Genomic DNA, 13767 nt, shown 5'->3' with positions numbered 1-13767 from the left:
TCCTTGTGTGTGGTCCCTGATGCAGATGCCTTGTTTTCACAACATTTCTAATGAAAGCATTTTTATTTTTGGATGCTCTTTAGGGTACAATGTAATACATCAAAATAAATCATTGCATTGTATGCCTGTTACAGATGAAAGCTGATGCACCAAATGTCAGGGTTGCTTGCTTTGATGAATCAATGAATATTGACAGTTTTGCTAACTGTAGAGAAAAGAAATGGCAGTGAAGGGGAAATGTTGACTTGATACAAATATATAAATATATAAATAAAATTTCAATAAAACTGTGCAGATTTAGTGATGATATTGTTTCAAATAAGGCAAAATCTCTCCTTGTGCTTTAGTAGGGAAACTGTGTACAATTTCCCCTCCCATATTTTCACTTAATAAATTAATTCAGCAATCATCATCTTTGAAAAGGCTTTCATTTCAACTTTTGTGGAGAAAGCTTCTGATCAGACTAAGAACATTGGCTTCAAGGCCACTCTCCTTCCTGTGAGACAGGAAGTATCTGTGTGACAAATTAATGTGGGTGAATGCTAAGTCTTTAATGAGAAAAAACATGCTCTGTTGGATTCAACCTTTCATGTGAAAGCTGTTTGGGACCTTACTGAAAAGAATGTGTTAATCAAGAGAAAAGCGTGATTACTGTCCTGTCAATAGATACAAGTGAAAAAGCATGGTGAAAATAAGGTTGAAGTGAACTTAAAAAAAAAAAAACAAAAAAAGAGTTCTTCTGTGCTGTTTTCTGAGAGCTTGCTTTACACTGCACAGTGATTTATGACAATTGGAATCTCACTATTTCTGCAATTAATATTACTGGATGCTTCCTATTCAGAGGAATGTTAATCATAATAATGCAAATGGAAGTATTATTGCAGCTATGCCTCAGAGTTCGTATTTCAAATTGAGCCAAAGGTTTAGTACTCAGCATCCTTCTCAATGGAGCATTCATTTTGTATGGATAGATGGATGTGCACCAAAGGTAAAATAACTGAATTAATATAAAGCAGAATAATATGCCTGGCATATAGTTCCCATTTTCCATTTTGCTGTAAGGATCTGATTTTCAGGCTTTTTAAACCAATAATAAATTATAGCAATGCACTGCTAATTACACCTTACAGAAGTGGTGTAGAGTATAAATTGCACTGGTGATGGACTTAGATTAAGTTTCTTATGCTTATTTTTAGCGAGTCAAAGGCAATTCGTTTCCAACTGGGCCCTGTTTAAAAGTTTGGAGTGAAAAAACTGTAATTATTTCCTAATATGAGGAGAATATTGGTGACAATATTTTGTCCTACATACCTTTTTTCACTAAATATATTAATGGGAAAGGAAGAAGCAAGAACACATATTAATTTGGACATGTGTTTAAAAGATATAATGAGTATTTATAAATTTTGCTCTTGCAAATATTTTCTAAATTGTCTGCTTCATATTGTTACCTCCCTCTGCGCTCCCTTAGATAATTTCTTAGCTTGTGATTAGTTCCTTTATGATTGCTGATGCTTCTGGAAATAATTGGTCCCTTTCCTTTTTCATTCTTTTTCTTCCCTTCCTCTTTTTTTTTTTTTTTAATGGGGTGGTAGGGTGTTGTTTGTTTATTTTCTTCCCACAAGTTTTGATTTATGAAGAGGGTGGGAGGGAAGAAGCCATAATAGCAATGTTTTTAAAAATCCTGCTGGCTTTTATTAAAACCACATGAATTTGAAGTTTTTGAGAATATTTCAGAGCTCATTCAGAAACATCAATTAATATTTCAGAAAATAAATAACCCACATAAATAAGTCCATGCCATAAATGCCCTTTGCTGTAGCAGAAAGGTGTTTTTAATTTTCATCCAAAAGGAATGTAACTACCACGTTAAAACTGTTTATCAGGAGGTGACTGTGGAGGATGTTGTGCATGTAGTCAGTGGGACCCTACTTTTTGGAGAACACAGAGCAGTGACTGGAGCTGAAATGTCCATCACATGACATAATTATCCTCTTGACAGGAAAGAAGTTCCTGGATGGGGACCACATTTTAGACTTTGCAGATCTGGATTCAAATCCAGTATACACATCCTGTAAAACTTAAAACACTTTGGTGCAGGACTTCAGAAATATCTCAAAACCCAGCTGAGTGAGAAGGAGGGGCCCAAATAACTTTCAGGACCAGATCCAACAGATATCCCTCTAAGTCTTATTCTAGGGTTAAGCAGTTACGTGTTCTGCGTACCTGAGTCTCACCTTTTCAAAATCACTTTACATTTTTTGGGCCTGTTCTTTCAAAATGGCATTCAGGTCATGATATAAATATGGATGTACTGACATTCAGGGGTTTGGGTTGTTTTGTTTGGGTTGGGTTTGTTTGGTTGGTTGATTGGTTGATTGGGTTTTCTTTGTTTAAGAAGAGATGAAATCACTTTGATGGTGCATTTGATGGGTCATCTCAGAGATACACAGGCAGGAATGTCACAGTAACTTCCAGAAGACAGGTGTAAATTCAAGACCAACCTTAAACCCTCAGTTTTTAGCCATGACTGCTAAAGGAGCAGAGCAGACCACCTCCTTATATTATCTGTGCTGGAGCTTATTCTCCAAAGTGGGAATAATAACACTTCTCTGCCTTGACAAACAGTTTAAAAATACGTATATTGAAAATCAGGAGGAGTATAGGTGTTATGATCATAGGGGATCCAAAGTCTACCAGAGTCCTGAGAGAAGAGGGTGAACAATTTATTCTTACTGCCTCCTCATTTCCAGGTGTCACAGAAGAGCATTCTGGTGAGTGATGGCCTCTTCTGCTTTCGTTTTCCATCTGTTTGAAGTGAGCATCAGTAAGAGAGGAGACTCACAAAATTAATTCAGATTGGCTTAGATAAGGACCCTGTGATGTTGATTAAAAACCATCCACAGGGCCATTAGCAAAGTGAGATAATAAATGAAAATGTGTTGAATCACATGAGTTTTTCTAGTAGGGGAACATCAAGGAGCAGTCTTGAGTCCAGTCTTCTTTAAATATCTTCATTCATTAGCCAAAAGACAGGAAAAGAGTACATGTTAATTAAAATCACAAATGATCCAAATTGGGAGGCACTACATAAATCAGTGAAGATAGAGAGACTAGAAACCTTAGGCAGGAAATGACAAAATGAAATGCAGCTTTGAAAAATGCATGCGGAGGAGAAATAATCTGTACGAGGATTCTGTACAATCAGCAGCAAGGAGAGTTCTTCAAGAAGCAGAATTAATGGGAGGAAGACAAAGGATGTGGACCATGGAGTAAAGGGCAACATAGCAGAGCAGCCATTTAAAAGTGACCTTTGCTCCTTTTCAGTAGACAGCTTGGATTCAAAATTAATTTGTGGTTGGCAAGATTAAAAGGTCAATGTAGTTTTGGACCATATATGCAGAAACAAGTTGCCAAGGAAGGACATAGAATCCCACTTCTCTACCAGTATGCTACCACATCCTTCAGCCTTCTATTTTTTTTTTTTCCAATTCTGCAAAACTTTGTGCACCAGAGTGAAAGTAAAAAGGATGCATATCAAACAAAGTAGGCAGCCTGGGAGAGTTGATCAGTCTGGCAAATGCGGCTCTCAGAGAAACTACACACACCCTCTTGCTGTGTTCTCTCCTCCACCTTCCCAGTCTCGATGGGACTTTGTCTCCTTGAGACAAGGAAAGAGTTTGAGACAAGGAAAGAATTTAAGACAAGGAAAGGAGCTAAGAAAAGGGACTTGAGACTAATTAGCTAATGAGAGGCAGAAGATGAGCCCTGGTACTGTTATATACTTTTCTTTGAACCTCCTGCTTGTAGTGTGGCACGTTTGTGACAGATGCATCATTGCTTTTAAACTGGGGCTCTTCGATGGCACATGCAACTCAGATAGGACTGATAATTTACTGATGTGAGTGGAAACAGCAAGAGGCATCCCTGTAAGATCTCAGTCGTTCCACTCTACCAAAGAAAGAAGACTTAAGAAAGGTGATATTTGGGATAACCATATAAATTTTTAAAAAATTCTTTCACATTCTGAAGCCTGCAAAATCACAGAAGAGGAAAGGAACAACTGCTGTGTTAACTGGAAACCCTTAAACCTACAATAGTGGAACTGATGAATTACTCTTTTGGCAAAGGGATGGATGTTTGCGTAGTTGGTCAAGGACAGGCATTTAATTCTGAGTGCAGTATAGAAAACCTTAGTTTATTTAACAAATGCATTTATTTCTGTGAGATGACTAAGCATACCCAAGTAGTGCTGATGCGATACTACAGCAAGAACCACAAATGTATAGTTGACTGCTTTAGGTACCCCATATAACAGCAGTTCTTTTTAATTCATTTTGTATAGCAAATAAGTTGAAATCACTGAACAAAGTGCTGATTTTTTTTTTTTATGTCTGTGTATTTTTCAGGTAGACTGAGAATAACACATGTCTAGGTTAAAACAGTATCCTACAAGAAGCATTTGATGGATTGTTCCTAGATATTTCTAAGAAGGCAACTACAAAAAGTGAGTACCAATTCCAGTACCTGGGATGTTTTAATTGTGTTTTATTGTTTAAAATAAAATTATGATAGTTGTAATGTTTCTTGAGCAGATTTCTCTGATTGGAGTCATGAGGAATTTCTCTAAAACATGTCTGTTATTGACCCGTGTCTATCTTTATTAGCTGACAAGGATAATTTGCATCACAATCCCAGTTATGGATTCATTTCTGCTGTGTCAGACACTCTAGAAACATAGACATTCTCTGTTTCTACTAAGATGAAATTACTTACATCTTAGTAGAAATCAAGAAGCTGCAGATAGTGACAGACAGAGGGGACTCATGGATTTAGTAAGAAAGTGCTGGTCAGCATGACAGGCAATGCTAGTAATACACCTGCAACCTAGTTCTTGTCAGAGACATTTAGATATTGCTACAGAGAAAGACTCTAGCATGGTAGTTTTATATATGTTTATGGAGAGCAACATGAAAGAAAATACAGAAGCACTCATCTGAAAATCCAGTACATGGACTATGACAAATGACTGCATGGGTTGATTGGATGCAGACAGCCTAGTTTTAAAAGAAATGGAGAAGGGAAATCAGTCCTATATCTGGAAAAATGGCCTTTGTATCTGGGGAATATAATCAGTGCAAATTTGCATTTGTGCTGAAAGTGACAGAAGGGGATTCTGCAATAATTGATACATTCAATTAAATACGTTCTTATCCTTGCAGATAAGAGATTTACCTAGGTGGGTGGAGAGCAAGGAAAGGCATTATCTGAAGTATGGTACACAGAACATACTTTGAATGTGTCTGTAGCTTCAGTGTAACTGGGAAGTGGCATCTGGCAGAGGAGTATGACTTGAGGATGATATCAAGGTTACGGGCATGTGACAGGATGGTGGCATTGCCCACCGTGATCAAGAGGGAAGGTTGCTTGGAGATCGTTGCTGGGACATAGCAAATGGAAGGAAAGCAAAGCTGGAACTGTTCAGTACACAGACAATTACAAGGAAATGGTAGAGAAGCAGACGCATGAATCAAAGAATCATGGAATATTTCAGGTTGGCAGGGATCACTGGAGATTATCTAGTCACCTTTCTAATCAAAACACGTTTTCTTAGAGAATGTTGCTGAGGGGTAATCTTTAAGAGCTTTTCACCTAGAAGTGAAGGGCTGGGGCAGTTATGGCTCCTGCCATATAAAGAAGCAGGAAATGATCACCTCAGCCTGGGAAGTCTTGACACAAGTGATGAATGGAGAGAAAGAAATGTCTGTTAATGTTAAAATTACAGTAGGAGGAGTTCTAAAAGTCAAAGCCATGAATATAAAGTGATATTTAAATGAAATTGATGGAGAATAATGTGTACTTGCAAGATAGAATGAAAGTGATTAGTGAACACCAGTGCTTTAATCACCAGCACTACACAGATACTGGCATAAGAAAGAAGAGGCAGTTCCCAAAGCATGAAAATTCTGCCTGAGAGTTATGTCCTGGACTTCGTTCTTTACTCCTTAGGGAGAAGCCACTTACTCTTATAAGGAATTAAATTGCTTTTTTCCATAATCTTAGAATCATAGGAAGGTTTGGGATGGAAAGGACCATAAATATCATTTAATTCCAACCCCCCTGCCATGGGCAGGGAAGTATTAGGGCTGGTGTGAGCTGAAATGTTGTGTCTGTAGCAAGAGTTCAAAAAGTTAACTGCTGAGAAAGATCTCACTGCAAGATAAAGACTACTCACAAAAAACAAAGAAAGAGAAAGAAAAAGAGGAAAAGGAAAAAAGAGAAAGTGTTTTCAAAGTCAAGGTTTCCTAGTAAGTGGTAACAGTATAATGAGGTGGCAGAAAACTGAATGGAGTAAGGAAAAGAAGAGAAAATCTCTAAAATAAGACTTTTCAAATTGCTTGGAGTCGCTGCACATGGCAAGCTCTCTTTATTAAGAGACAGGAATTTCAGAGGACATGTCTAAATAGCTTTTTACTGAAGGTGAATTCTTATTTGTCAAAGTAACCTGAAGACTTCTTTTCATTACAAAATGCTACTCATTGCAAAATGCAGTCAGTTTTTCACAACCACGATGCATTTGATAACCTTTTTGCTACCAGGAGATCTGAGTAGTGACAAAAGGTCAGAGTCAATAATAGTCTCCAAATTGGTTATTTCCTGTGGAATCACAGAATTTTTCCCCAGTTACCTTCAACTGGGCAGTGGAGTCAGTCATGCCAGCTATGAGGGAATCACATTTTCTCCTCAAGGGATTTGTCCAGAGCTGCTTCCCAAGTATGCCATGCTGGCTGGTCCAACACTACCTGCGAAGTCTTAGAATTATAGAATATTTGTGGCTGGGAAAGACCTCAAAGATCATCTAATTCCAACCCCTCTTCCATGGGCAGGGACACTTTTCCCTAGACCAGATGGCTTAGTGCTCCATCCAACCTGGCCTTGAATGCTTCCAGCGATGAAGGAGCCACAGCTTCTCCGGACGACTTGTGGCAGTGCCCCACCACCCTCACAGGAAATAATTTTTTCTTGATACCCAATTTAAACCTGACCTCTGTCAGTCTGAAGCCATTCCCCCTTGTCCTGTCCCTCCATGCCATTGTCAAAAGTCCCTCTTCCAGCGCTCTTGTAGCCCCCTTTAGGTTCCGGAAGGTGCTCTAAGTTCTCCCTGTAGCCTTCTTTTCTGCAGGCTGAACAACCCCATCTCCATCAGCCTGTCTCCACAGCAGAGGTGCTCCAGCCCTCTGATCACCTTTGTGCCCCTCTTCAATGCACACAGAAGATGAATATGAACAGTACAAATAATAGGGTCTGTTATTTTACTGTCTCATTAAAAGTAACAGCATGCCCCAGGGTATATAGAGTATTTCTCAGGAGCAGCCAACACTGATCTGGAAACAGGATGATGTTTGGAGCTGCTCTCCTCTTGCAGCTCTCAGTGGAAACTGTGGCTCATTGCTGATCAGACTACTCTTACTCAGGTGAGGGAAGATGGCATTAGGTAGCTGGCATTTGGTACCCAGCTTGAAGACGCTGATTGTTGTTGTTGGCTGTCATGCCATTCTGCTGCAACCTGTGCACTCTTTTCCTTTCTATTTTCCTGTTTAACACAATAAGGCAACTCCTATGTATCTGGGGACTTCTGCAAGAACTTTATATGAAAAAAGTTTTGGGAATAAGTTTTTGTAAAAATCCCCTTTTCCCAACAAATTAGAAACTGCTAGACAACATGTATGTCTTTTCAAATTTCCTTAAGTCCCCTGTTTCATTAGCCTTGATCAGCCTGTCACCAGAACTGCATGGCATGTCTTCTTGTTTACACTACAAATCCAAGATAAGCATCTTTAGCAGCTGTATATTTATACAGCATCTAACATGTTGGGCTCATGATACACTCCAAGCCTCCAGGTGCTATAACTATAGAGATGTTACATAATACTAGGGAGCTTCTCATTCTTCCCACAAGGCATCTTGTTTCAGCCCACAATATAGAGAGACATCCTTCTAAAAGGTTCTATTTATTCAAATCAATGTCATGCAGTGTTAATTAAGCATTAATTGATACTTATGTCGTATTCTCTGAGGTGCCAGATCATCACTTTTCTTGAATAACCCTTGAAGTTTGGCTCAAGATACCGGAGGTATGATAGAATAGCTTTGTCTTGGAGACTACTAGATTCATTAGTTAGTTAGTTGGTTATATATTCTTTTGCTTATTTATTTTTGCTGTCAAGTGCATCAGTTTCCATAATCCTTTCCCCTCCCATTATTTAACAGAGGAGGAAGTGGAAAACAACAGGAAGGCTGTAATTAGCATCTTGGCTGTGGAGTGTGCAGTGGGTGGGGGGCGGCTGTAGAAACCAGTACAAACTCAGGAGTTTATTACAAGAGCTGTTTGTCTGTCAATCGTTTTCTCCCTGTTTAGATTTGCAAGTGAATTGCAGATGTATTTCTTGGACACACCAGATTTTGCTTTTCTTTTGCTTTGCTGCAGAAAGCTATTTTCAGCCCAGTTTTGTTGCTCCTGTTGTGACATGCAGGAGATGTGATCTCACACCCTCCAAAAAACTGATACACAACAGCAGTGCAGTAACAAAGATCCCATCACTACAATGTTTGGAAAAAGAGGTAACTTCAAAGCAGTGGAACCGCCTTTATCTGCAGATATGGTGTGTCTCAGAGAAATCTTTCCCTAGGGATACTTATTGCTCATCTCCTTGTAGGTTTAACAAATACACCAAAATATCTATCATAGTATCTTCCTTTTGAAAACCATGTGTTCTGTGGAGAGCATTAATGACATAGGCTTAACCCACAGCCTGCACAGCTGTTTAGCCATACCCCCCACCTCCATGAACAGGCTGAGCCATCCCGAAGCTCTGGCAGAGTTTTGCTGCTTTTATGATCTTTCAGAGTTTCACTCAGGGTTTCTTTATGTATCTCTGGATGATCTCATAATGTACTTCATAGACCTATCTAACAGTGCCATGCATGAGGCCAACACAGCTTGTGTGCGCTGCAGTCACAGCCAGTGACTCCGAACAGCACAGATGCTCAGTGCGAGCTGTGCATCCTCAGTTCCCTCTCCATGCTTGTATTATCTTCTCCCTTGCAGCAGATGTGTAGCTCCTATAAGCACTGTGGCATTGTCCTAGAGCAGGTCAGAACCCCACTGTGCCATGGCCAAAGCTCCTTGACACCCCTTTACTTTGCAGCCCTGATTGAGCAGCACAGCCTGTGGTGCCACGTGCCACCCCTGGGGACTGTGTGCAAGCCCTTGTTGTCAGCCACAGCCATGGCAGAGAGCTGACTTACTGTGGACTCAAGGCAGCTATGCATGCCGGGATTTTCATCCCAGTTTTCTTTTCATAAAACCATAAAACCACAGACTAACAGAATGGTTTGGGTTGGAAGGTACCATGAAGATCACCTAGTCCCAACCCTGTGCCACGGGCAGGGACACCTTCCACTAGACCAAGTGGCTCAAAAGCCCCATCCAGCCTGGCCTTGGACACCTCCAGGGATGGAGGAGCCGCATCTTCTCTAGACAGCCTCTGCCACTACTCTCATAGTGAAGAATTTCTCCCTGGTATCTAATCTCACCCTGCACTCTGTCATAGTTTGAACCGTTTCCCCCTGTCCTGTCCTCCACACCCATGTGAAAAGTCCCTCTCCAATTCTCTTGTAGCCCCTTTAGGTACTGAAAGATGATTTTGCTCACTCATGTTAGCTGAGGTAAACTCACTTTGTTCATGGTGAAACTTTCAAATGCTCTGGCTGTCCCAAGTTAGGCTTGTTTTAATTTACAGGTTCTAATTAGACATTGACTTTTAAGGTGAGGTGACAGTGGCGTGAGGGAGCAAAATTTGCTTTGGGGCACATAAGCATACTTTCCATTTTGCAGGAGAGCATGAAATGTTTCTGTGTGAAAAAAGCAGAGCTTTTTCATCTCATTTTAATGCTAATTATGCAACTCTGTCTGACTATCCTCAACTCTGCTGCTGGGGAAGTTTGTGTTTTGTGTGCTTTCTCACTGAAGTTGAGAAGCCCCTGCATGTCATCAGGCAAAAAAAACAACAAGGTGAGTAGGGGCATTCATTTCTCATGCAACTGGATAACCCAAATAACAGAAGTATGGGAAAATAAATAAAAGTGAGTTATAGGATCTGTCTTCACCTGGTACAAGAAAGCACCCTTGAGTACCGTTGTTGCAAAACTGTTCAGCATGTGTTTAACTCCCGTGAGGAGTCCTGTTAAGCCCTAACTTGAAGGACAGGCTTAAATGCAGAAGACAAAATACACTTGAACACGTGAGATTCTTCCCCAGTTCCATTTTGTAATAACAGCATAGTGTTACCAGTGATAATAATGGACAGTCATCAATTTGGTAACCTTTAGGTGCCTTTGAAGTGGAGCAGTCTCTTTTTTTGCTCTGTGGCTGAATTTTTAAATAGTTTATTTTCTTGTGCTGGATGCCAAGCAGACATGGCTCTTACCTGGTCTAGGCAAAGAAGCAAGTTCTTTATTTTATCACATTTAACCTGTTCACAGGAATAAACTAGTCTGACTAAGATGAAATTACTATCCTGAACAAGTATAGTGCTAGTAATATTAGCAATATATATAAATAGTATGTGTATAGATGACTCTTATACTGTTAGTATATTGGCAGTATATTCACCTAATGTGTCCTTATTGGTAAAGAGGAGTTTTAATAGAGATATCAGCACCTCTGAATCACAGGCCAGACAGACAAGTTCCATGTGACCATGTTCACAAGGATCTTCCAAATCTACCTGGACCAACAAATACAAGTGCTTATGAGAACAGCAGCCCAAGTACAGAGAATCCAAAGGCTGGAGAAATGTTTTTCTGAGCTGGACATTGGCTGAAGGAGGATTGTTCATTCCTGCATGATGAAAACAATTTGTTTTCTTCATGGATTGCTAAATGCAAGGTACTTATGGGGAGGGGAAGGTGGGTGCATGCCTGAGGCATGCGCTCAGACCTACAGAGCATTCAGTCCATTTGGGAAAATAAAAATTAGCTTGGCCAACCTCATGCAGAGTTGCTGTCCTGTTTGAGGCAAACACACAATTCACCTGCAGTCCTCACTTCTTGCTATCTGTGCCAGGGAACTGGCACTTTCACGTATAATTACCAGGCATTAAGGAATAATTCTTCTGGCTCTCCCATCAAGGACAGAACAGAAGAGGCTCCTCAAGGAGCTTCTCCAGGAGGCAAAGGCAGAATAAGCTGTTTATATTTACAGGATCTTAATTCACCCATATTAGACTGTGTATAAATGATGCAGCTGTGCTGGGCAGTGCTCAGCTGTAGAATTTTCTCCAAGGGTTGTTCCCAGTTAGACTCAGCCACACCCCGAAAGATGTTGGCCAAATATCCTACTGTCCATAAAACATGTGCTCTGGAGTCATAGGTGATGGACCTGAAAGGACGTTTTAGCACTTCTCCTGCACACTTCCTTACAAAGGAGACTACCCTTGACCCTGAGAGCCTGAGGACTGAGTTCCAAGCTGCCATTTATCAGGACAGTGTTTTTGAATTTCACTTTATTTTCTTAATTCTACTGAGGATGGTTTTTTGCATTTTAATGGTGTGACATTTGCCAGGGAAAACATTTGCTGCAATAAATCTCTTCAAAATCTCCACCGAAATCTCATCTATTGCTTGACATTAATTTCAATCCTTTCCACTGCAGCTGTCTCCCTGCAGGTTTCATCTTTATGCTGGAAGACAGGGATTTGCTCATCCTGCTCCACTGCTCTCAGAGCAGCCTCTGGGTATTACATGGTGGTAGGGCACAGGGGAAAGTTTTGTATTTTTGTAGCTAAATGCAGTGGCATAATTTTCACTTTGTTGCCTCTTGTTTGATCTTTTGATCTCTTTAACCAATTGCTTACCACTCCTGGTGATCTGTTAACACACTTACTCAGCTATCAGAAGTTCTATTTAATCTGGGAATAAATGCACTGGCAGAACTGTTTTCCCTGTTTTCAATTGCCCTGCCTATGTGGAGAATCTACAGCAACCACCTCTGTTCCATTGGCTCTTGGAGAGGGACATTGTCTTTCTCCCTCCCACTACACTGGCCAGCCATTGTAAAAGAGAAAACCATGTGTGCCATGACAAAAGCAAACAGCACATGTGCACTGACACAGTTTTCTCTTTGGACAGGAGAACTGTGTAGCTGCAGCATTGCACTCTCCAGGGAAGAAAGCAGGAGATCTGCTGTAGGAGGTCAAAGAGCTGATGGCAGCCTAAAAACCATACTCCCAGACAGTATTCTGTTAATTGTTTGAGAAATTAAATCAATTTGCAAGCCCATGCAAGGAGTGTAAAACTGAAACTCATAAAAAAAAATTTAACATTGAGATTTGCTGACAAGACCTTGGGGCAGCAGACAGGCACCTCTGAGGCACCTCTAAGAGGAGAATTCTGCTTTCTGCCTGGACATACTGGATTCTTCTTCAACAAAATATGTGAGCTGGACCTGCTACATGTTGGAAATAGAGCAGAGAAATATTCCAAAGGAAAAAAAAAAGAAACATAAGTCACCTTGTTTGTTTCTTTGCTCAGTATTTGAAAGCCTGTAGTTGTCATCCAGGGGGAAAACTGGGGGAATCAACTGGGACAAGAATTGCTTTGTGATGGCATGACTTGCTGAAGTGATGAAATGCGTGACGTTTCCTGACACATGCATATTCTTAGTAGCTGCTGATGAGACAGGATGAGTGGTAGTGCAAATGTTTGCTAACTTGGGAATGGCCTCTGATACAGAAGGTATGCAGAGCTATCTTGGAAGACTGTCACAGCCAGGCACATAAGTAACAGGGAACAGTGGTGGGTGTTCATTCTCCAAGGACGCCTGAAAGATTATGTCCAAAAAACCCATGAATCATGTCACTGGAACCCTTTCCAAGTCATGATCATCTTGGAGTGCTGACCATCCATGCTGGGGTTGCAGGAACTCATGTAGGCTGTAGCTTTGCAATATTAAGAAGCAGGATATGGATTTAAGAGTTGACTCTGGGCTCCAATTTGAAAAATGGTTGTTTGTTTTCCCCTGAGATGTTTTTCCATAGTCATACCAGAGGAATTGTCAATTTCATGACTTTCTGAGACAGCTTGGATTTTCTGGGAAGACACCTGTGTCTATTTTTCCTCTTGTTCTTTGGCCATCTCTTTTATTTTTCCAGGCTTGCCTCCAAACTCTATGAGTGCATTTTGAGTCTTAGGTCAGTCACTCCCTGGTGAAAATAAATGTATTTAGAAAATCATCTGGAAGTCCAGATCAAATATTTTAAAAAAACACTGCCCTTCAGCTCACCAAAGCCCGGACCACTTGTGTCTCCTTTATTTTCTTTATGACCTTTACAAAAATTTTCATAAGAATAGGTGGCTGCTCTTGGACTAACAATGTTTCTCCTATCTGTGTCTCTCTGTTGGTGGAGGATGATAATAGGAGAAGAGAGATAATTGTGCTTTAATTGGGTTCTGCTTGTTCAAAGAAGGAGGGGATAAGGGATGTTGTTTGGTTCCCATGGCCTTGTAGATAAGTTTCCATATAATGCCAATTAAGAGCAAAATAAGGAGTATGCAAAACAGATGACAACTGCTCTCACCAGGAATCGTTCTTTTGTGGCTAAACCAATGGGGCCTTCAACCAAGGGTGCGCTTTTAGCTGCTGGAGTTTCCCTTGATTTTTTTATTGCATTTTGCATAAGCTTTGCTGCTGAATGGATCAAGTCT

General features: G+C 40.4%; 1 protein-coding gene across 12 annotated transcripts in view; it reads left to right on the top strand.

The window, feature by feature from the left end:
• The window catches only part of TENM4 (teneurin transmembrane protein 4), a 1362823-nt gene that overhangs the window by 965613 nt on the left and 383443 nt on the right, over positions 1–13767 (top strand). For all 12 annotated transcript variants that reach the window (XM_039562133.1, XM_039562144.1, XM_039562174.1 and 9 more), the window contains one exon: positions 4410–4507. The gene's annotated coding sequence lies outside the window, so the exon portion shown is untranslated. The remainder of the gene's footprint in view (positions 1–4409; positions 4508–13767) is intronic.

The sequence above is a fragment of the Corvus cornix genome, chromosome 1 (assembly GCF_000738735.6).
Source record: "Corvus cornix cornix isolate S_Up_H32 chromosome 1, ASM73873v5, whole genome shotgun sequence".
Taxonomy (NCBI): domain Eukaryota; kingdom Metazoa; phylum Chordata; class Aves; order Passeriformes; family Corvidae; genus Corvus; species Corvus cornix.
Note: the sequence above shows the minus strand (reverse complement) of the source record. Positions and strands in the feature narration are given on the sequence as shown.